A 24,264-nucleotide genomic window follows, 5' to 3' on the forward strand; every position below is an offset into this window, starting at 1 on the left:
GAGTAGCATCTTGCCTTCACCAGGAATGATGCCACAGTATAAAGACAAAATGATCAGATTCAACAATTGGCTAAAGTATTGGTGTCATTCAAAGGGGATCCAGTGTCTGTCAGCCTGGGATGACATGCTCGACAAGCCACGTTGCTTTGCTAGGGACGGCTTGCACCTGTCACCCTTAGGCTTTCGTATACTGGCCAAGGCTCTTGCCACCCCCATAGTGCCTTTTTTAGGCCAGGCTCAAATGACAAACCCACCTCCATAGACAACACAAGGATAAAAAAAACTAAAGGTAATGCTACTCAATGCCAGAAGTCTAAACCTCAAGATGCACGCACTCGAGGCTCTCCTCAGTATGGAGAAAATCGATGTCTGTGCAGTAACAGAAACCTGGTTCAAGGCTCCTGAGAGCACCCCAGCACTACCAGGTTATAACCCATACCATGCGTTTCGGCCCCAAAACTCAGACCGAAGCACAAAAGGAGGGGGAGTATCTATATTCATCAAAGATACCTACACCTCCAGGTTAGTGGCACTGCACGAAGCATCGGAAACCATCCATGTTTAACTAACAGCGGGCAAAACTGCCTTTCAGTTTGTAGCCTGCTACAGAACACCCTCCCTATTACAGGAACCCCACTTGGCATTCCTGAGAACACTGGAGAATGTGAAGGTCTCTCCAAACACTATGTTATTGGGCGACTTCAACTACCCAAACATTGACTGGGAAAACTACTCAAGCCCAAACACCCTCGCTCAACGGTTCCTTGAATTTATAAACTCCAACGCAATGGAACTGGTCACCACTCCCACAAGAGGGAACAACATATTGGACCTGGTCATCACCAACATGGGGACTCTATGTTCCACACCAGAGGTAAACCCCTCATTGGTAAGATCAGACCATAAACAAATTTCCCTGGACATCCATATCCCATCCCCACCCCCAGCCAAGGAATTCACTGTAAAGAATTTCTCAAAAGCCATCTTTGCACTTCTCAAGACTGAGGTGGAATCCTTCAAAGCCCCTGGGCCAGAGGATAATATAGCCCAATCCGCAGAATCCTTTACAAATGCATTCTATGAGCACCTGCAGGAATGCATGGATTGTGCTATCCCAAATAAAACCAAGACTCACTCCTCCAAAAACAGGAGACCAGTCTGGTGGACCCCGGCCATAAATAAGCTATACAACAGGAGGCAGAAGCTACTACATGACAGAGCAAAATCCCAAAAAGGGAAGGCATCTCTGATCAGTATTAGCAAGAAACTTCGATCCCTCATAAAATCATCAAAGGCCAGTTTCGAAAGAAAAATTGCCCTAGACACTAAAAATAATCACAAGGCCTTCTTTAGTTATGTCAGGAACATGGGCGGAAACTCCCAGATATGCTCTGAATTGTTGCATAACGGTACAAAATATACCGAACCTACAGACATAGCCAACATCCTGGCGGACAGATTCAGCACGAACTTCTCTCCCCCTTCCCTCCCAAAGGAGCAAATCCCTATCCCAACTGAATGTAACCTCCCTGACATCACAGATGCACAGGTGAAAGCTGCCCTCTCCAAAGCAAAAAACACAGCATCTATGGGACCGGACGGTATCCCAGGCTGTGTCTTACACGAGCTCCAAGAAGAACTGAACCCTCACATTAAGTCACTGTTTAGACTTAGCCTTACTACAGGATATGTACCCAAAGAATGGCGTACAGCTACAGTGGTCCCACTCCACAAAGGTGGTGCCACAATGGACCCCGGAAACTATCGCCCCATAAGCCTGACTAGTCTGGTCTGTAAAGCTGTGAAGCGTATTATCATGGAACTCATAAACAAAGACATTGGGAGCCTCCAGACACTGGACCCTACCCAATTCGGCTTTGTTAAGGGCAGATCTTGCCTCTTAAACCTAGTTGATTTCTTTGAAACAGTTACCAAAGCCATAGATGAGGGCAAGGTAGTTCACACAGCCTACCTGGACCTCGCAAAAGCCTTAAATATCAACCCCTATATCACAAGATGGGTTGCAAACTGGCTCAGAGATAGAACCCACATGGTCAGAATCGCAGGTGCCATGTCCGAATCCAAACCAGTTACAAGTGGCGTCCCACAGGGCTCAGTTCTGGGACCTCTCTTGTTCGGTATATACTTTTTTGAGGTTCAGGCTGACATGGAGGGATTATGGCTGACAAAGTTCGCAGATGACTGCAAACTGGGGGCCATAATCGAATCTCCAGCTGACACAAGCATCCTCCAAAAGGGTCTCACAGAGACGGATGCTTGGTGCCAGAGCCACGGCCTCAAGCTAAATGCTAAAAAGTGCATAGTCATCCCCTTTGGGAAAAACAAGGTGCCCACAAATTACCACATAGGTGGTAATCCATTAAGTACGGAAGAAGTAATTAGAGATTTGGGGACCAACGTAGATAGTAATCTCTCCTTTGATAATCACGTTGCCAAAGTGGTTAGAAAGACCTTCTATATAGCCCACCTTATCACGAAAGGCTTCGTATCTAGGTCAAGAGAGGTCATTGTGTCCCTCTACTCGACACTCATCAGGCCCATAATTGAATACAATGCCCCTTTTGGGATGTACCTTACCCGACACCTGCAGCAACTGGAGAGACCCCAAAAGTACCTCACCAAGAGGATCATGGGCTACAAACAGATGTCCTTTGCAGCTCGACTAAAGAAACTCCAGCTCTACTCAGTTGCTTACCGCCTACTCAGAGGCGATCTATGCCTGACGTACAAATCCATGTCAAACCCAGAATTAATGGACATGCTCCACCTCAAAAAGTCCCTTAGAGCTACACGCTCCAGGGACCTAAACTTCAGCACAAAAATAAATAGGACATGCTGGAGGGACAGATTCATTTCCCAGAGGCTCCCCTCACTCTGGAATAGAATCCCAGTTCGTGTTAGACATCTCCCCTCGCTGACCCTCTTCAAGCGAAATCTGGACACGTGGATGGGAAATCGCAAATTCACCCCTGGGATCTCTTCTGTGTCCGTGCTAGACAGAGGCACAGTAAACTAATCTTAAAAGGGTACCTTCTGTGACCTACTTTACAGAGGCACAGTAGGCTAATCTAATAGGGAGGCAGAAGCCAAATACACTCTGGCTAGGCTTATAAATGCCCTAGGGCAGATAGCCTAGTATATACCTATGAACCTATGGAATGCTTATCTAACTTTTATCTTTTGAACTGATTTCTGTCCGTTTTAAACTGCCTCATTGTGTGCCAGCAGTTATCTGATAAAGTGTCAGTGTTTTTCGTGAATTTTTGTACCTGTTTATTAGTGCATACTGTTCTGATGCTTTCATGCATGGGCAATGACTGAAGATGGTCTGGTGATAAGTTCAGCCTATACTTTATCTAGTTATTAAGTAAGACACAAGGAATCATGTGTAAATATAAAACCCAATGTAAGATTGTTAAAGAATAAGCAGCACTGGTTTAATTCCTATCACTATCTGTCTTTATTGTGAACTTGTCTTAACTGATATATTGTATTCACAAAACTTTGTTTACATCTAAGGATTTACACAGTAGTAGCTCAGTGTTATTACTCCTCTGTGTTTGACTGTACTTTCAAAGTCAGTTGTAAATGTATTTAGTGTATAGGCTCATAGGAAGTTACTAGGTTAATTGCCAGAGGGCCCTTACTAGCCTAGCGAATTTTTACCCTTGTTACCATGGTCAGCACCTATTGCACCTGTCCAAAAGGGACACAGATGGAACCCCTGGGTGAATTTATGGTTACCCATCCAATCGTCCAGATTGTGTTTTAAGAAAGCCAATGAGGTGCTCTGTTTGATGTGAAGTGGGAATCTCTTCCAAGGGTGTGGTAACCACTGGGAGACAAATATGTCCTTCCAACAGGTTCTGTTGATGTCCCATACCAGGTTTAGGTCTTTAGAGCAAGTAACTCATGTGCCATTTGATTTCTAGATGTGCAGCATTCCAATAAAGTGGAGTCAGAGATTGCGTTATATGCAAGGCAGAGATTGCCTCTGAGTAGTCTTTATGAAACTGAATAAAGTGACAGTGATTTCAGACTATCCACATAGGATAGCTGCTGAAGACCTTGAATTTTCTTTGTAAGGAACCTTTTTGGTCTCTTCAGTTGCTGCAAGTGCCTTGAAAGGTACATGCAAAAATGGGTGTTGTACTCTGTTATTGGCCCAGTGAGTGAAGAGTACAGGGAGGTGATAACTTCACTTTTTCTCAAGGCAATGCCCTTACTTATGAGGTAAGCCGTATAGAATGCCCTTCTTACCAGTCTGGAGACATGGTGATCAAAGGCAAGGTTGCTGTCAACCTGAGTGCCCAGATCTCTCACCACTGAGTGAGTACTTAAGGTATTGCCATTGAATTGGTAATTTGCAGGAACATAATTCTTGCAGAAAGGAATGGTTATACATTTTTTGCACTGAGTTTGAGGCCATGACTTTGGCATCAGTCTGTGAGCCAACCCAGATGTTCATCGTGCATACAGCTGCAGTAATCACAGATGGGTTTTCAGCCGTCAGGCGGTCCCTCGGTCGGCCGAATTCCAAAGTCTTGGTCCGGCGTCGGTTGTTGTCGCTTACTCTTCTGACGTCAGGAAGGCCAGAGTATATAAGACACAGCCGACGCCATGTTCTTCAGTCTTTTTTGCTGCGCGGTGCCCGAAGCAGAAGCAGTTCGCAAGTGCCGGTCGGCCAGCTCCTGAATTACGAAAATATTTGGAACCGAAGTCTTCATTAAAGCTAAGTACCCGTTGGGAATCTTTTCTTGCCTCAGACCGATGTCAGAAAAAGTTAATAATTGTATTTCTTGTGGGAAGCAAATACCGCATAAGGATTTCCATTCCCTTTGCATACCTTGTTTGGGCCCAGACCACGACGTCTCGGGCTGTCGCTTTTGCGCTACCTTCAATAAACGCACTATCAAGCGTCGGGCGGAGTTCGCCCAACACTTTTTTGGTAAAGCTTTTGACTATAAAATGTCATCGGACACTCCGACAACAGTTTTATCCAAAAAACGCAAGGAAAAGGACCGACATGCGAGGCCCGCGGTCTCCACCGACACCACGCCGAAACAGGCTCCACGTGGTCCGGTTCTCAGTGAGACGCCTTTGCAGTCCCTGACTACCGACGACACTCCGGCGGCGTCTTCTGTACCTGAGACCGCTGGGTCATCGGCCCTTTCCCAGACTACAACCGAAGCTCCAGCTTATGCCGAGCCTACTAATGTGGACAGATCTACTTCCACCCATGGTGTATTTAGGCCTTCATCCTCCTTTTCTATTAAGGCCTTCACTAAATCCAAAGCAGCCAGGCATCCAGTTAGGCCTGCTGCACAAGGCCCATCTCCTGGACCCATGCCTAAGAAGCAGATGCTTAAAATGGCTGAGGATCTAATAACTCTTATCAGAGGTTCTCAGCCCCCTCCTGACAAGAGACCCAGAGTGGAGGAAGAATCCCCCTCTTCTGATCAGGGATCCATTTTATCAGAACATTTTGATGCTGAGGAACACTCTTATTCCCCCTTTGAGGATTCGGATGCAGAGCAGTCTATTCCGTCTGTATCCCCCCCTGAGGATTTTTCTTTTGGGGAAACCTTGCACACTTTGAGGGAACACTTCCATTGGGAAGGCCAAGACTTTTCAGATTCCAAGAAAAGACTTGGGGAATTTCTTTGGCTACCTCAGCACAGACCTCTGGCTATCTCCCCTGTTTTGGAGGTACTGGATGATGTCTATTCGGAGGCTTGTTTTAATCCTGATTCACTGCCTCCTGCTCCAGTTAAGCCTGATAGATATTACAGAGTACCCAGTTCTCATCAATTTCTCTACAAAGGCCATAATGCTGACCCTGAAACCATTTCACAAGGCCCTAAGGGAATAAAGGCCTCCTCTGCCAAGAATCCACTTCCTGCAGAAAGGGAATCTAGATCTCTAGAAAGGTGGGGTAAGAAGGTTTATACCTCGGCCACCCTAGCCATGAGGGCCTTAAATTGCCAGTTTCATATGATTAAATATCAGCAGTTCCTGTTATCACAATTAAAAAACAAAATGTCTCAACCTGAACAACCAGACTTAAAAGAGTTACAGGATATGATGCATAGTGCAGAACAAGTGGGTAAACACACTTTACAATGTGGTTATGATGCCCTAGAGGCCTCCAGTAGAGCGGCTGCAACAGGATCAGTCATTCGCAGACATGCCTGGCTTAGAGAACAAAATCTGCCTGATCATGTGAAAGCAAAACTTCTTGATGCACCTTTACAAAAGGATGTTCGTTTTGGTACTAATGCTGAGGATATATTACGAAAAATGGAAGAGAAAGCCAAATCTATGCAAACTGTCAAAGCTTTCTTACAGGTCCAGCCACCACGATTTAGCAGGAATTGGCCATCAAAAAACTGGTCCTTTCCAGCCACTGACAAGCCCCAAAGAGGCAGATACAGACGCGGAAGGGGCAGAGGGCAATCACAAGGGTCATATAGAGGCAGACAATGGCAATCTCCAGCACCAACAGGTGGTGAAGACAGTGCACAGCAATACAGAAAGCAAACTCAATGACTCCCTCATTTACATGCCAAGCAAATCTCAACTGGCAGCACCTTTGGGAGGGAAACTAGCATTATTTGCAAGCAATTGGCATATTGTCACAACAGACAAATGGATTCTGGACATTATAAACAGAGGCTACAAATTTCAATTTCACACTCTTCCAAAAAGGAGAGGCATGCCAAACCTACCACAAAATCAAAGGGTAGAGGCACAAATGCAAATTTCAAAGCTCCTAAACATGAGGGCTATACAAAAGGTACCTACGCACCAACAAGGTCAAGGTTTTTATTCAAGACTTTTCCTGGTACCAAGGAAAGGAACCGACTGGAGACCCATTCTGGACTTATCCATACTAAACACATTTCTACTCGTACCAAAATTCAAGATGCTCACACTACAGCAACTTCTTCCCATGCTGGGCAAGGAGTTTTGGCTGGTAACATTGGACCTCAAGGAGGCATACCTGCATGTCCCAATCAGACAAAGCTGCAGAAGATACCTCAGATTTCTTGCAGGTTCAATCCACTATCAATTCTCTGCATTGCCCTTTGGCTTATCTACTGCCCAGAGTATTCACCAAGTGCCTGGCATCAGTGATTGCATATTGCAGACTTCAAGGGATACAAATTTACCCTTATCTGGACGACTGCCTGATCCAAGCGGACAGCAAACATATACTTCTGGAACATCTGGCATATGTGACACGGTTACTGCTTTCTTTGGGATACACCATCAACAAGGAGAAATCAAAGCTAACACCTTCTCAGAAAATAACCTTCCTGGGTGCCAGCTTGGACACAAACACCCAGATGGCATACCTTACGCCAGAAAAACAAGGGCAATTATCTCAGTACTTCAAAATACTAGCAAAAAGTACCAGGCTTACTGCAAGGAAAATCCTGCAGGCTCTGGGATTCATGGCATCTTGCATTCTTCTAATCCCGTGTGCAAAGCTGCATATGAGGAAACTTCAATGGTACCTAAAAAATCTATGGTCTCAACACAGTCACAGCTTGGAAGCAATTATACCAATAATTCCCTGTCTACAAAAGGAATTCTTATGGTGGGCCCAAGCATGTCAAGTAAACACAGGCCTCCCATTCTGCAAGCCTCAAGCAAACCAAGTCATAACCACAGACGCCTCAGATTACGCCTGGGGGGCGCACATGAAGGACAGGTGCATTCAGGGCAGATGGGCCCAAAAGGAAAAGCACCTTCACATCAATCAAAAAGAAATGCTGGCAGTAATACATGCAATTACAGCTTTCAAGGACTTTCTACATCCAGGGCAATTGCTCATAAGAACAGACAACACCACAGTAATGTGGTACATAAACAAACAAGGAGGAACTCACTCATACCCCTTGTGCAGACTAGCCATGACTCTTTGGAACTTGGCTCTGGAAAGACAAATAGAACTTCAAGCACAGTACATGCCAGGGATGGAAAACACTCTGGCAGACACTCTGAGCAGAAATATGACAGATCCACACGAATGGAAGCTTCATCCACAGGTGTTTACGGAGATAGTCCAAGCGTGGGGGAGGCCAGATATAGATCTTTTTGCCTCCCACAGAAACCATCAATTGAAAAGGTTTTGTTCAAGGACCTACCATCCAAAGGCCTGGAAAGTGGACGCCCTTTCATTCAGTTGGACAACATGGACAGTTTATGCATTCCCACCTCTACCTCTTCTGCCCAAGGTACTTTTGAAAGCAAGAACAGACAATCCGAGGATGATACTGATTGCTCCAGATTGGCCAAGGCAACACTGGTATCCACTCCTGAGGAGTCTAACACATACTCCTCCCTGGTCCCTGCCTCTAATACCACTTCTACTGACGCAGAACAACTACAAAACCCTTCACAGCCAGTTGAAAACACTCAACCTCGCTGCATGGAAAATTCCTTAACACCACATCAAACTATACTCTCCAAGGAGGTGCAGGATGTCATTTTGGAGGCCAGAAGACCATCTACTAGAAAAGCTTACTCCGCAAAATGGAAGCGGTTTTGCTGTTGGAATGAGAAAAGAGGGCAGGACCCTAGAAAATTGAACTTGCCTCAGGTGTTACAGTACCTAGCTGAACTACTGAGCAGTGGACTTTCATTTTCTTCAATCAAAATACACGCCTCAGCCATTTCTGCAGAATTCAACACGGACCCTCCTTTATTTTCACACCCACTCTTACGTCAGTTCCTCAGAGGGGCTAAGAATATAAGACCTCCAAGGAAACAACCAATTCCAGCCTGGGACCTTAATTACATACTAGAAAAATTAACATTGCCTCCCTTTGAACCTGCTGTTTCAACAGATCTACAATTTTTGTCCTGGAAAACAGCTTTCCTTCTGGCCATCACTTCAGCTCGTAGGGTTTCTGAACTGCAGGCCCTCATGGCGGTGCAGCCATTCCTCATCTTCCATCAGGACAGGGTCTCCCTTCGTACCAACCCATCCTTTATGCCTAAAGTGGTATCTAGGGTAGCCTTAAACCAAGCCATACACCTTCCTACCTTTTATCCTAACCCTCAAAACAAAGGGGAAAGGCTGCTTCACTCTTTAGACATCCATAGGCAGCTACGTTACTATTTGGACAGAACAAAGTCCTTCAGGAAATCAGACCAACTTTTTGTGTCCTATGCAGTAGGGGCTCCAGGGAAACCAGTTACCAAACAGACCATTTCCAAGTGGATTGGCCACTGCATACGTTTTGTTACTCCCACCATGGGAAACCTGTCCCTACTGGTATCAGATCTCACTCCACCAGGGCCACAGCCACCTCTACAGCCTTCCTCAGAGGTGTGCCTACTAAGGATATCTTGGAGGCAGCCACTTGGAGTTCTGTACATACCTTCACAAAACACTACCATCTGCCCTTATATTCCAGAACAAGAGCAGGCTTTGCCACTGCTGTTTTGCAGGGCATTCTGACTCAACCCAGTTCCTCTTAGTACCTACCACCCTATGCATAGCTTTGGGACTCTACCCATCTGTGATTACTGCAGCTGTATGCACGATGAACATAGTACAGTTTTGTACCTACCATAAATGTAGATGTTCGAGTGCTAATACAGCTGCAGTACAGGTTTCCTCCCTCCTTCACCTCTTGGTAAGGCCATGGGGCCTAAAAACCTCTTCATACCTCCTGACTGGGTTATCCTGCTATGTTTTATTTGCTTACATTTGTGGATTAGCTTTATTTATGTATTGCCTTCCTTTTGGGGGCACCTGACATCTGGGGCAAGAAAGACTGAAGAACATGGCGTCGGCTGTGTCTTATATACTCTGGCCTTCCTGACGTCAGAAGAGTAAGCGACAACAACCGACGCCAGACCAAGACTTTGGAATTCGGCCGACCGAGGGACCGCCTGACGGCTGAAAACCCATCTGTGATTACTGCAGCTGTATTAGCACTCGAACATCTACATTTATGGTAGGTACAAAACTATACTTTTGCAGTCGTAATCAAACTGTGTTAGCCACAGTCCCTTTGTTTTAGCTTGTATTTTGGAGAGAGAGAGATTCCAAACAGTAGAGGTCCCAGGACTGATCCCTCTGGAACATCACTAGCAACGGGTCTGCAATTGGAGGTGGGGTCCACTATTTTGACTGTATGGGTTCTATCAGAGAACCAGTTCACAACCCACCTTACAATTTAAGGATTGATGTCTAGCTGGGAGAGTTTGTCAATGATGCCTGAGTTGAGGGATAGTGTCAAATGCCTTGGCCAGGTCTAGGTAGGGTGTGTGCACAGATTTTCCCCTCTCCAGAGTACTTGTGACTTGTCTCGAAGAAGTCCACCAGGTTTAGCAAGCATGATCTCCCTTTGACAAATCCAAACTGGGTAGGATCTAGTGTTTGGAGATTGGCTATATCTTTAAGGTGCATGATGATTCTCTCCATGGCCTTGAAGATAAGGCTAGTCAGGCTAATAGGTCTGTAGTTCCCAGGGTCAGTAGAAGCACCTCCTTTGTGCAGGGGGATAAGGGTGGCCATTTTCCATTCAGCTGGAGTGAAGCCAGTGCTTGGAGTGTGATTGAAAAGAGTAGCCAATGGTGATGCTAATTCTTGTTTGAACCCATGTAGGATGCTGGCTGGGATATTATCTGGTCTCATTGATGCTGTGTTTTTGGCCTTAGAGAGGGTGTTTACGACTCGCTCTTTAGAGATGCAAGGTAGGGTACAGGTGGTAGGAATGTCATGAAGTGCATGTGGCGGGGACGGTGGAGTGAAGTTTTCACCGAATCTGTTGGCTAGCAGGTTATCTGCGTCCACTGGGTTAGTATATGTGTTACCATTAACTACCAGTTTGGTGTATATCTGAGCCTTACCGTTTAGGTTACGGACATAACTAAAGAACGCCTTATAGATGTAATGTGATCCTATCTCGCCTACATTCTCTACAGATGGGTTCGGAGCCGATCCTCGGCTCCGACTCGGCCGCTATACAATAGAACACAGTTTCTTATTGGCTGAGTTACCTCATATCCCAGGATGCACCACTACCACTTCCCCAGATCTCGTTTGCCGCTTTTCAGCATAGACGTGGTCTCGGACTTGGCTGAGCTAAGTATCTTTAGTCAGAAATTTTTTCTGTCTGAATTTTGGTAAAAACTTACCCAAAAGCTGTTTTAACAGCTATTGTTGTTGTGTGATTGGTTTTGGTATATTTTTTGTGGTAAATTGTGTTTTGTTTGTTAGTTAACGGTCCCGTTTAAGTTAGAGGGGCCTAGCCCTACCCTAGGCGTTTAAGTTAGAGTCTAGGTTGTCTGTACTAACTTGTTTTTTTTTTTGTAGTCGGTGTTTAGTGTTTTTATAACCATGTCTACAGAGCATAGACCATCCGGTTTTAAAAAGTGTGTTAAATGTAATTATAAAATGTCTATAACAGATGACCATTCCTTATGTGTTTATTGTTTAGGCCCCAAGCATCTTCAGGAGTCCTGTAGCGTTTGCCAAGCTTTTTCCTCTCGCGTCCTCCAAGAGAGGAAAAATAAGTTCATCTTAAAAGGGCTTATTACCCCTTCTTTTGAGGAAGCCCTATCTTCCTCTTCTTCTTCACCTTCGAGGAAGAAGAAAAAACCTTCGGCTCCGACCAGCCCGTCGGATCTGGCAGCAAAAAAGTCTCGGCAGGCTTCTCCGTCGGCTCCACGGACTTCGGAGCCGAGGGCGGAGCGGTCTGCCTCGATGTCTCCAGCCTCGACTCCTCTGGTTTCGAGTCGAGCTCGGCCGAGAGGCGTGTCACCTTCATCGGCTCCACTGCCTTCAGAACCGATGGGGGTTGCCCGCTCAGACTCTTCCCCTTCGGTGCCGAAGTCCACATCGGCTCCGAGGGAAATTGCAGTAGTCGTGGAGTCTCCCTCGGCGCCAATACTTCTAGAACCATTACGGAGCCGGTCCCCCAGTCTTTCGGAGCCGGCTCGGACCCGGTCGGTCTCTTCTCGGTCATTGAGGATGTCCGATTCGGACTTAGACAGGGTGCTTCAAAGGCTTTTCCAGTCTCCAGTCTTCGCAAAGTTGATCTCGGCTCCAGCCCAGTTGGCTTTGGAGCCGATCTCCCATCCTGCTACATCGATTCCTCCTCCAACAGCCTCGGCGCCATTGGAGTCGGTGTTGGTGGTACCGGTGGAGGTTATCGGGTCGGTTCCGACTCTAACTTCAACCCTGTCCCTCGGGTCGGGGTTCGGTACGCGGACCTCCTCTGTCGGCCCCGGGGGGGACGCTTCGGGCCTGATCCTTTCGGTTCCGAGCCTCCCTCTCGGTGCGTCGGCTGCAGGGGTTCCGACTGCCGTTGTGGTCTCGGGGGCTGAACCATCCCAGGACTCTGGGGGTCCAGCCTTCGATGCCATGAGAAGTGCCTTGGCCAAATCCTCTGTGGCCACTTCGACCATTTCACCACCACCTTCCCTGGGCATGGAGACTGGCACCTTTGCAATCCCCCTGTCTCACGACAGCGGAGCCCCTGGGCCTGAGGTTACCCCCATTGGGGGTTCCCTTCTTCCTGGAGGTCCCTCCGACACGCTTTCGGAGGAACCTCCCAGGAAGAAACAGTGTATGAGGAAACACGTCGACTCCCCTGATGAGTCTCTCACCTCGGATACCGACCTCGATGATGCGGAGGGGTCCCCAAAGTCGTCCTCGGAAGATGTCTCCTTTGCGGACATCTTGGAGATCCTCAAGCAACGAGGCGACTGGCAGTCCAATCCCCCTTCTGCTGAGGAGTCGGTTTTCCTCAAGGCCTTCGGGGCTCAGCCCTCCGCCTCCTGGGTGTCTCCGCCCTTCGATGAGCTTCTGGATTTGATCTCTCGAAGGCGTGGGAACACCAGTTCTGTGGAACCGATGCCAGCTCACCCCAATAAGTTCCTCTCGGCTCCCCCGGACAAGGACTTTCTATCGAAAGGCGTGGCTGTAGATGCTATGGTGGTGGCATCTGCCACCCAACAAGATGTGGCAGAGGCTTCGACGTCCGTCCATCCTCCTAATAAAAAGTCTAGGAGCATGGATCGGTACGGCTAGCGTACCCTTTCTTCAGCGGCCTTTACATTAAGGTCTCTGAATTACCTGACACATTTCACCAGACTGCAGAGGGATCTGATCAAGGAGCTTTCGGATACCCTCTCTGGTAACTTACCTGAGCAGTTGACCCAGACGGTTAACTCCCAGTTGGCTACCCTGTCTTCATTATCTAACTCGTCCATGAGGCTCATTTCTTATGCGGCCGAAGGAGCGAGTAGAGCGGCTGGAACAGGTGTTGCTCTACGGAGACAAGCCTGGCTACGCCTGTGTCACTTTGCGGAGGCCTTTAAGTCTTCCTTTGCCGACGCCCCCTTTGATGGGTCCTCACTGTTTGGACCCAAGGTAAAGGACACATTGACTCGCTGCGAACAGGAGGGTAAGACTTTAACTGCCGTAGGAGCCCGGTTTTCCATTCCCTTCAGACCTTATCCCAAGGCTCGAAGAGGAGGGAAAATGTGGTTCCGTAAGTCTCAAAAGCCTTACTCGTCGCAGCAGAGCGATTCCCCTTCTAGAGGCAGAGGAGGGGGAAATTTTTCAGGGAGACGCCGTCCCAGAGGCGGCGGAGGCCCCCGCAACACTGGAGACCGTGAGTCCTTTCGTGGCTCCTCCTCCTTCCAGCATCTATGAAGGAGTACCCAACTGTGCAGCTCCGGTGCCAGTCGGGGGTCGCTTTTCGAAACACCTAAAGGCCTGGGAAAATATTACTCAGGACCAATGGGTGCTTCGAATCATCGCCGGAGGTTACACCATCCCCTTTGTTCAACCCCCTCCACCAGTCCAAAGAATCCCGGACCCGCCACCCAGTCAACGGGATCATGCAGCCAACGAAATATCAAAGCTGCTTCAAAAAGGGGTCATCCAACCTGTCCCCGCAGACCAGGCCGGATCAGGGACTTGCTCAAGATTCTTTTTGGTGCCAAAAAAGACCGGGGACTTGAGACCCATTTTGGATCTCGGCAAACTAAACCGATTTGTAAAAAAGTCCAAATTCCGGATGGTCACTTTGCAATCCATTCTCCTGCTTTTGGAGAAAGGTGTTTGGATGTGCTCCATAGATCTCAAAGACGCCTACTATCACATTCTGATAGATCAGGCGTCGAGGAGACACTTACGCTTCAGCCTAGGAGACAGTCATTTCCAGTTCCAAGCACTGCCCTTTGGTCTCACCACAGCCCCCAGGGTGTTCACCAAATGTTTGGCGGTGGTGACTGCTCACCTGAGAAGTCTAGGATTCCAGGTGTTTCCATACCTAGACGAGTGGCTCCTAACTGCCACCTCCAGGCATCTACTCTTGGAAAACCTAGCAGCCACTATCACACTAGGCAACTCCTTAGGAATCACCTTCAATTGGTCAAAATCTGTATTGCTACCATCTCAGCGTATTCTGTTTATTGGTGCAGAAATAGACTCAAGGCAGATGCGAGTCTATCTCCCTGCGGAAAGAATAGCGACGCTCCAGCTTCAGGTTCAGGCTCTGCTCCTCAAACGTCGTGCTTCAGCAAGAATGGTCCTACAGCTGTTGGGCTTCATGGCAGCCACCATTCTTCTGGTCCCCTTGGCAAGGTTGCACATGATACTTCAGTGGCTCCTATCAGTCCAGTGGTCTTATCAAGACCTTCCCCTCAGTCACCACATACTGATCACAGACACGTGCAAACAGGATCTTCGTTGGTGGCTTCTATCCTCCAACCTGAATCTAGGGCGACCCTTCGTTTCCCCACTCCCCTCTGCCACGTTGACTATGGACGCCTCCCAGACAGGGTGGGGGGGACATTATCTGGACAGGTCGGTCCAAGGCACGTGGCACTCCGACGAGAGTCTTCTCCATATCAATATCCTGGAGATGAGGGTGGTGCTTTTAGCGTTGCAAGCACTGCACGATCACCTCCCCCAGGGTACGATTGCCATTCAATCCGACAACATGTCGGTAGTCTGGTACTTAAACAAGCAAGGAGGAACCAGGTCCTACCCCCTTTGCAGAGAAGCCATGAAAGTATGGGATTGGGCGATTGCTACCAAGCGTTTCCTAGTGGCAACGCACATTCCGGGGAAATCCAACGTGATAGCCGACAGACTGAGCAGAACTATTCTCTCCCCTCTTGAGTGGTCCTTGAACAACAGAGTGGTAACGCAGATTTTCACAAGATGGGGAGTTCCTTGTTGCGATCTCTTCGCAAGTCCCCTCAACGCGAAATGCCAACACTTCTTCACTCTGACCCCAGTTCCGGGGGAGATCCCCAAGGACGCTCTAGTCCACGTTTGGCCCTCCGGTCTGCCATATGCCTTTCCACCGGTTCCCCTTCTCCCCAAGGTGATTCAGAAGGCGATTCGCTTGAGAAGCAAAATGATATTAATCGCCCCATACTGGCCTCGACAAGTCTGGTTCCCCTTTCTTCACAGATATGCATTGGAGGGTCCTTGGTTCCTGGACCAAGTTCGGACCTTTGACTCATCAGTCAGGACAGCTCCATCAGTCCCTCCATTCATTGAAGTTGGCAGCCTGGCTACTCCTCTTCCAACCATAGTTAGGAGCCATTCTTTTGCCCCTGAAGTCATGCACATCTTGTCTTCTGCCCACAAGACTTCTACGAAAAAGATATATAGCAATAAATGGAAGAGGTTTGCTATTTGGGCCCAACTCCGAGGATTAGACCCGATGACAGCCTCGGTATCAGAAGTACTGAAGTTTTTAGCTTCCCTATTCAACCAAGGTTGCTCAGTGTCTACCATCAAAGTACAATTGGTGGCTATTTCCAATTTTCATGAAAGTGTGGAACCTCCTTTAATGAGCAACAAGTTGTGCAAAGCCTTTATTAAAGGAGCTTGGCTTCTACGACCCCCTATATCTCAACCTGCACCTCCGTGGGATCTTAACGTGCTATTAGGTGCATTAACCTCATCCCCCTTTGAGCCGGCAGCAACCTGTGATCTAAAATTCCTTTCTTGGAAGACTGCCCTTCTAGTTGCTATTACTTCAGCCAGACGAGTTTCAGAACTTCAAGCCCTATGTGTTAAACAACCATACTTGGTATTTCACAAGGATAGAGTATCTCTTAGACCAAACCCATCTTTTATACCAAAGGTTTGTTCTAACTTTTGTTTACAACAATCACTAAAGCTACCAGTCTTCTTCCCCAAGTATTCGAATAGAGCTGAATATACTTTTCACTGCTTGGATGTGCACAGACAATTACGTTTCTATTTGGATAGGACACACAAAGCACGAAAATCAGATCAACTGTTTGTGTCCTTTTCGGATAATAGATTAGGCAAAGCCGTCACAAAAGTCACTATTGCCAAGTGGATCAGGGACTGTATCAATCATGTTTATCTCATCTCAAATAAGGAACTTATAGTTCCAGTGAAAGCTCATTCTACTAGGGCTATGGCCACTGCAGCTTTTCATTCCAAGCTCTCTATTGGTGACATTTGTGCGGTTGCCACGTGGACATCTTCACACACCTTTGTTTCTCACTACAAATTAGATGTGGCATCCAGGGGTCGAGCTTCCTTCGGTTCCACAGTTCTCAGGAGTGTTTTCCAGTGAGCCACCCAGGAATTAGGTGCTAGGGACGCTGTCCCATCTGTAGAGAATGTAGGCGAGATAGGATCACATTACATCTTTTAGTTATGTACTTACCATAACTTTAGATGTATGGGATCCATCTCGCCTACATTCCTAATAACCCACCCTCCTTCCCCCTGCCTCATAGACCAGGAGAGACCGGACGATCCGAAATTGAACTTCTTTCCTCTCTTGAAAGACCTGAGAATGTTATAACAATAGTATGTTTCTATCAGCATGAGTGCGGACAAACAAGATCTGGGGAAGTGGTAGTGGTGCATCCTGGGATATGAGGTAACTCAGCCAATAAGAGACTGCGTTCTATTGTATAGCGGCCGAGTCAGAGCCGAGGATCGGTTCCGAACCCATCTGTAGAGAATATAGGCGAGATGGATCCCATACATCTAAAGTTATGGTAAGTACATAACTAAAAGTTATCCTTGGTTGAGGAAGCTAACTTGGATTCGTAGTTTGCCTTGAAGGACTTCACAAGTAGTCGTATTTGCTTATTTAAGCTGAGGGAGGGAGTGTCTCCAGTTTAGAGCATGCTCCTTCTTACTCTTGGTTAGTAGTTTCTTCCTTTTATTGTAAAACCTGTTAATGGTGGTTGTCCACCAGGCAGGTTTGCTTTTCCTTGAAAAGCTTGTTTTGGTCCTAACCAGTACTGCTGAGTCACTGCAGTTATACAGGTGCTTGTATAGCGCATTGGTGTAGAGCTTGGCATAGCTGCCAGTTCTGTCTGAGAGGAGAGGTGCAATGAAGCTATTTATACCATACTGTAAAAGGTTATAATCTGTTTTGGAGAAGTTTTTTAGTTTACTTGCTGCTAGGGAAGTGTCAGGTGTAATAGTTATCTCAAATGAGACTGATTTGTGGTCAGATCACACCAGTGGTGAACTCACAGTGAAGGAGCTACAGTGGTCTCACATATTTGTAAGTACCAGTTCCAGGACTTTAGCACCCCCTGGTGGGGGTGTCATCCAGCTGGTCCACGGCATTGGAACTGACAAAGTCGAGGAACCTTTGGGAAAGTGAGTTAGAGCACGAATAATTCACAGAGTCAGTGCTAGGGTCGTTAGTCACCCAAAATTATGATGTTAGGATGTATCTTGATAGACGCAAGTTGATCTAAATAGGCAGAGTGGGTGTCTGTATTCATGGAGGGGGTTCTTTAGCTGGTAATGACTTGAATAGGTGTTCTACCAACAATTAATTGCACCTGAAATATCTCTACGGAATCCTACTGTTTAACCAATCTGGAGGTGTATTTATCATTGATGAATATTGATACACCGCCTACTTCAGTTTTCTTGCCTTCAGTTTGTGGTCTGAACATGTGGAAGGAGGTGTAACACGTTCTAACTGGGGTGCTGTCCACAGCCTTGAACCACGTCTCCATTACTGAACAAATGCTTGAGGTGTGAGGACTGCTTCCAGTGAGTGCAATTTCATGTTAAGTCTCCTAGCATTTAGCAACATGACCTTGAGGTTGTTTTTGGTTGGTATTTTTATGTCTGGAGGTTTATCCTTGGCACACTATCTCAAAAAGGTACTATAGGGTTGGCAAGAGCCTTAGCCAGTAGCCAAAATCCTAGGGAAGACAGATGAAGACCATCTCTGGCAAAGTGTCAGTCCGTCGATCATGTCATCCCAGGCTGACAGATACTGGAACCCCTTAGAATGACACCAACAACTAAGCCAATTGTTGAAGTCAGTCATTTTCTGTTTGTATTGAGGCATCATTCTAGGTGAAGGCAAAATGCTGCTTAAGACCGAGAGCTCAGTTATGTCTCCAAGTTGTTCATGCCAACGTGGACTATGACAGAGTCATAACAGTACCTGTTGTTGAGAGACTTGAGTGGACACGGAAAGTGGTCATAAAGTACTTGTTTTAATTCTGGCTCAGGGCATGGCTGAATAAAAGACATGCATGAACCAGTCTGCTTTTCTGATTATCAAAAGGGCAAACAGCAAAATCATAGTCATAGAAAGTACAAGGCAGCAGGACTGTGGGACCATTTTCACTTTGTCGGTACCCATCCTTAGACCTTGCCACCTTTTTCAAGGAGTGGTAGGTCAGTCAAGCTGGAGGTGAATTTATAAATATTCTTCTGGTTGTCTAATTTGTATTTAAACAGATGGTATGTCACATTGCTCAATCTGGATCGAAGTTTTTTGCAGAGAAGGGGTAGTCACAGGACAGATCTGTTCTCCACCATGATATGTTTATTTGCTGAAGCAGGTTCAGATCTCTGGTTCTAGTGTTCGTTCAGCTGCTTTATCCATGGAGATGAGAGCTCTTAGACTGCTGGATTCCTGATGGCCCCGAAAGTCAAGGCAGAGAGCACTTTTAAGGAGTCTGTAGGTCACTTAGTTTGCTTTTTCTCATTGTTTTCATTTTAACATTTTATGTCCTTACTTTTCACTATTGCAGTGTTATTTACAGTAGGGATCCCCTGCCAAGGGTGGCCTGACATCTGACCAGTGCACCAAAGCCTTTAGGATGCTTTAAGGTGTGCCGTACGTTACACGTTTGTTACCCAAGAGTAGTACAGGGCATAAAGGTGATGTCCATATGTACCATCCTCAGGATGACTTTGCTGCCAGTCCGAATGCCGTTGTTTGATCATCAGTCTGAATGCCTGTGTAATTGCTGATTCACAAAGCCATTTCAGATAAGTGCCTCATTGGGGGTTTTGGTGTTAACTTTTTTCCATTTGTGTATTGCTTGTGGGGTTTCATGTCGTCCAGAAAGAGTGAATGCCACTGCGGGGGACAAATTCCCCATAAAGACCATCACAAACGGTGCTTATTCTGTCTCTGTGCTTCCCATGACCATACATCCTGATCCATTTGTCAGGTTTTCGTTCCAAAGACTCTCTGTAATTGGCTTTCCTCTTTGGGCTTGTATTTAGAAAACCAAAAGCTTAAGCTTTTAGCAAAAGACATTATGGAGGGAGCTTCCCGGTCTGAGGGTCAGCCATCCATGAAGAAAAAGGCCAAGAAGTAAGTTTGATTCTTTCCCTGTACTGAACTTCTCTCCCAAGGTTAGTGAAAGCACAGAGGATTGCCTGGCTCCTCCGCTGGATTCCTCTGTCGTGACCCCATCGAAAGTCGGCATGGATCTGACCTTATGCACGGCCCTTGAGGCTTCACAGACGTCTGCTTCAGGTGCTGAGGGGGAACCACTGCTGATTACCACCAAAGGGCCTAGGGGTGTTCCTCAGATTCTGGTTAGAGAAGAAGTTTGATTGTGGAATGTCATCGGGATTCTGAACTTTCTAATCTTTTTTAGGGCCGACATCCCTTTGAAAAAGAATGAAAAAACAAAGCATGTCTCCTGCTCCTAAGGAACCTCAGAGTGAATGACAGAATTTCACTCGGGGTTTGTTTAATGCCCTTTGTCTGTGAAACCTCCTCAAGGAGTTTCTGTTCCTGTGCCACCTTGCTCATCATCTCCTCTTAAAAGGTCTAGGGAGCAGGATTCTTCTGTGGAAGAGGTGGATTCAGATGAGGCATCCCTTGCTTTATTCATCCCAGATTTCTTCCCCTTTAGACTGTCGCTCTGAGGAAGAGGAGTCTACTAGTCCTGACACTCCTTTTGAGGAGATTTCCTTTGGGGTCACAATTTTCAGGATGGTGGAATTTTTTAAATGGGATTGTGCTCAGGTTTCTTATGTCCAGAAGAAGTATTACAGACTTCAGAGTCTGTTGTCCCTTCTGTGTTGGCTGCCTTGTTGAATGCCTTTTCTATTGTGTCCCAGGCTCCAGACTCCCAGCCCCCTGCCCCCAAAAAACTGGTTTTATAGGGTGCCTGAGGAATGTAAATTCCTTTATAGATGCCCTTCAGCTGACCTCTCTGTTGTGTCTGTTTCATCTGACAAGCCATCACAGTTACTGCCTTCTACAAAGCTTCTTCCTTCTGATAAAGACAGTAGGGCTATGGAAAGGCTAGGTAACAAGGTTTATACCTCTGCTATCTTGGATTTTAAAGCTGTCAATTACAAGTACCCATATGTCCAGATATATTTTGGCTCTTTCTAAGGCCTGTCAGGTTGTTTCTGACCTTCCTGATTCTGAATGCAAGACTTCTGCTCTCTCCTATTTGGGGACTTCTCGGGTGGCTCACCATTTTATTAAATGCAATTATGGAGCTGCTGCTTTTGGTCCTGTTATGAGGAGGTAGTCCTGGCTTCAGCTTCCTGCCTGATGATATTAAGGCTAAGTTGATGGATGCTCCTCTGGATAACAAACATTTATTTGGTGCAGCTGCTGCTGATTTGTTTGTCTCTTCAGGATGAGGGCAAGGCATTACAGGAACTTAAACATGTTTTTGTTTCTTCTTTGCCTACATTTCAAAGAAATTACCCTAGTAAGCCATCTGTTATTCATAAATAGTCTCGCCTCCTCACAAGGGTAAGAAGTGAGGTAAAAGGGCTCCTCCTGCTAAACCTACCCACACTCCTGTGACCCAGAAATCTCCTTTTCCTGACAAACCAGGTGCTGTCTGACTATCCTGTTCTTCTCTTTTGGGAAGTTGACATAATGGTTAAGATGTTTACCTTGCAGACACACACAAGGTACAGTATTTGATTCTCACGTGGGGTAATTGGTTAGGTTTAAAATAGCCTACAAAGGCAGTTAGCATAGTACTAATCTAGGAACCTATGAACATTTCTCTTTTTCTTCATATTTCCCTATCTCTTCCACTTTGGGTAAAGATTACTCAGGATTCCTGGGTTATTTCCATTATCTGCCTAGGGTATTACGTTGTCTGGAAATTTTTTCCCCCTTTCAGGTACATTCCTTAGCCCCCTCAGAACAGTTGGCTTTCTTTCCAGGGGTCCTTCAGGATGTTTTGACTCCTGGGAACTATTCAGGAAGTTCCAGTTTCTCAAAGGGGAAGGGGTTTTACTCCAGAATGTCTTTGGCTTCCAGGAATGAGGGCACGTGAAGACCCATTGAAGACCTCTCTTATTTGAACACCTTTCTGAAGATTCCTTCCTTTCGGATGTTGTCACTCCAGGCTTTGTTCCCTCTCCTGCTTCTTCAGGCTTTTCTAGTGTGTCTGGACTTCAAAGATGCTTGTTGACACATCCCTATTCACCCCCACCCCCCCTCAGGAAGTTTTTATGTTTCTCTGTTAGCTCCTGGCATTTTCAGATGTTCATGTTTCAGTGTTGCAGTCATCACTTGTGGGTTATCCCTGCTGGGTAGCCCTCTGCCGGCCCGAATACTAGAGTAAAGGATTTCCCTCCTGCATCAGCTGTCTAGGTGCAGAGACTGACGTCAGGTCATCAGGGCTATTTAAGGAGACAGCCGACGTCATTGCATTGGTCTTTCTTGTCATGAAGCCCAAAGCAGAAGCAGTTTTGCAAGTGCATTGGTCAGCCATTGCCAGAGTGAGGGAGAAACCATCTAAAGCTAAGTACCCCGTTGGGGAACCTTTTCTTGCTTTTGTCCGATGTCAGAGAAAGTCAATAATTGTCTCAGTTGTGGAAAACAGATCCCACACCGACACTTTCATTCCCTCTGCATCACCTGCCTAGGCCCAGACAACGACGTCCCCAGATGTCGGTTCTGTGCCCTGTTTAATGCTAGAACTATTAGACATAGAGCTGAAATTGTAGTTGCACTTCGGCGATTCTTTGTCTTATCGTAGTTTGGGGTCAGTCAGGCTGTGGAATTGCCCAGAAAAAAGAAAGGTAAAGAAAAGGAAAGGCCTCAAAGCTAGGCCCGTGGACGACTCCAGTCCGAAGCCACCCAGCCTTCCTCTTACTTCAGTTGCTGAACTCAGTGAGGTGCCTTCACAGCACCTGACTCCAGTCGAGGAACTGTTACAGGCCTCTACCAAGACCGGTTTGGAGTCCGTACGTCGCCGGGTTCATCTTCTCCTGCCAGGACGTTGGCCTTCAATCATGTGCATACAGTGCCAGCAGCTGCTCAGAATGGCAGAGAATTTAATCACTTTAATTAGAGGAAGACAAACCTACCCAAGCCACCTCAGCTAACAGGAAGAGAGATACTTTGCCTAACGTTCTTTCTGACCTGGACTCAGACGAATCAGGGCTAGACGACTCGCACTGAAGAACAGACATTTGCAGCTTTTGAATGCTGTCACCCCTCCAGAGGACCTCTCTTTAATGGAAGCTTTAAATTCCCTCTGAATTTCCACTGGGAGGCACAGGACCACCCTCAGTCAATGATGAGACTGAGAGAGTTCCTTGACCTGCCTCAGCCTAAACCCCTGGCTATTCCCCCCCATCCTGGATGTGGTGGAAGATGTCTTTCTGGAGTCTTTTCTCACCCCTGACTCTCTTCCACCTGCCCCCAGGAAGCCAGACCAATGATATAGGGTGCAAGACACTCACAAGTATCTTATCAAAAATCCAGCAGCTGACCTAGAGGTCATTGCTCAGGGTCCTAAGGGGGCTAGGGCTAGTTCCTCAAAAAAATCCCATCCCAGCTGACAGAGAGCAGGGCCTTAGATAGATTAGGCAAAAAAGCCTATACTTTGGCTAACGTTGCTACTAGGGGCCTGAATTGCCAATTCCATATGCTGAAATATCAGCAAAATGTACTGGAATTACTAAAATAGAAAATTTCAACCCTTCCAGACAGCAGTACTACCAGGGAACTAACGGATGTTATATTTTATTTGTAAATCACACAAAACCAGGAAGAAACTCCAAGACCGTCAAATGAAGACAATAATTCGATAAAAAGGCAATTCCTTTATTCGACTGTTAGATGATAAAATCCAAGGGTTAACAAGGTGAGAAACAGCAGTATAAGACAAGCGCTTTCGCTTGGATAATACCAAGCTTTATCAAGTCAAAAACAGTTTCTTTCAAAAGAAGCTACTGTTTAAATAAGAATCTTGGTTGATCACATGCTTGATTACAGCTGGGTCTCATTAAAGAAATCAATTAGAAGTGTCATGAGCAAATAAACAACTCAGTCAAGTGTGCATAAAAAATGTTTGGAATCCGCACTGCTTGTAACATGGTGCATAACTAATGTACCATGTTGGTACCATTATAAAATTACATACATGAATTGTTCAATGAACGGAAAAAGCAGTATTAAAAATGTAAATGAAAGTAAGAATAAAAATAAAAATAGGGATTGTGTACAAACCAAATGGATTTAAAATCAGCAGTATAGAGTGAATGTGAGGTTGGGAATCTGCACTTGCCCAAGTTGGTTTCTTTGGTGAAAAAATCAGCAAACCATTCTAACCCTGTCGAGTGGGGAATGCTGGAAAAGAGGTCTTTGATGTCAATGGTGACCAAAAGGGAGGAGGGGGGGCAATTGGTGACTGGTAAAAGTTTTAAGAATTCCCATGAGTCTTTGCACACATGAGTAAGAAATAAGAAAGGATGAAATTCTAATCAAAAGAGACACTTTATACCCTCCACTGCTTGGACGTACACAAGTGCAGATTCCCAACCTCACACAACAACAAAACAAAGAGAAGGATGGCAACTTCATCTACACTTTTTCTGACAACTCCGAACAAATTGAAACCATTGTTTCCAAATATTGGTTTGTGCTGACCGGAAATGATGACTTTAGGAACATTATTCCAGCCAAACCCAATTTTGTTAGGAAGAGGGGG

The 24,264-nt window shown here is 46.3% G+C and overlaps 1 protein-coding gene across 1 annotated transcript in view; it reads left to right on the forward strand.

The window, feature by feature from the left end:
• CHD1 (chromodomain helicase DNA binding protein 1) overlaps window positions 1-24,264 on the forward strand; it is a gene marked incomplete in the record, with an annotated part of 4,694,407 nt that overhangs the window by 3,028,730 nt on the left and 1,641,413 nt on the right.

The sequence above is a fragment of the Protopterus annectens genome, chromosome 2.part2, assembly GCF_019279795.1.
Source record: "Protopterus annectens isolate FY-2018-M chromosome 2.part2, PAN1.0, whole genome shotgun sequence".
Lineage (NCBI taxonomy): Eukaryota > Metazoa > Chordata > Ceratodontiformes > Protopteridae > Protopterus > Protopterus annectens.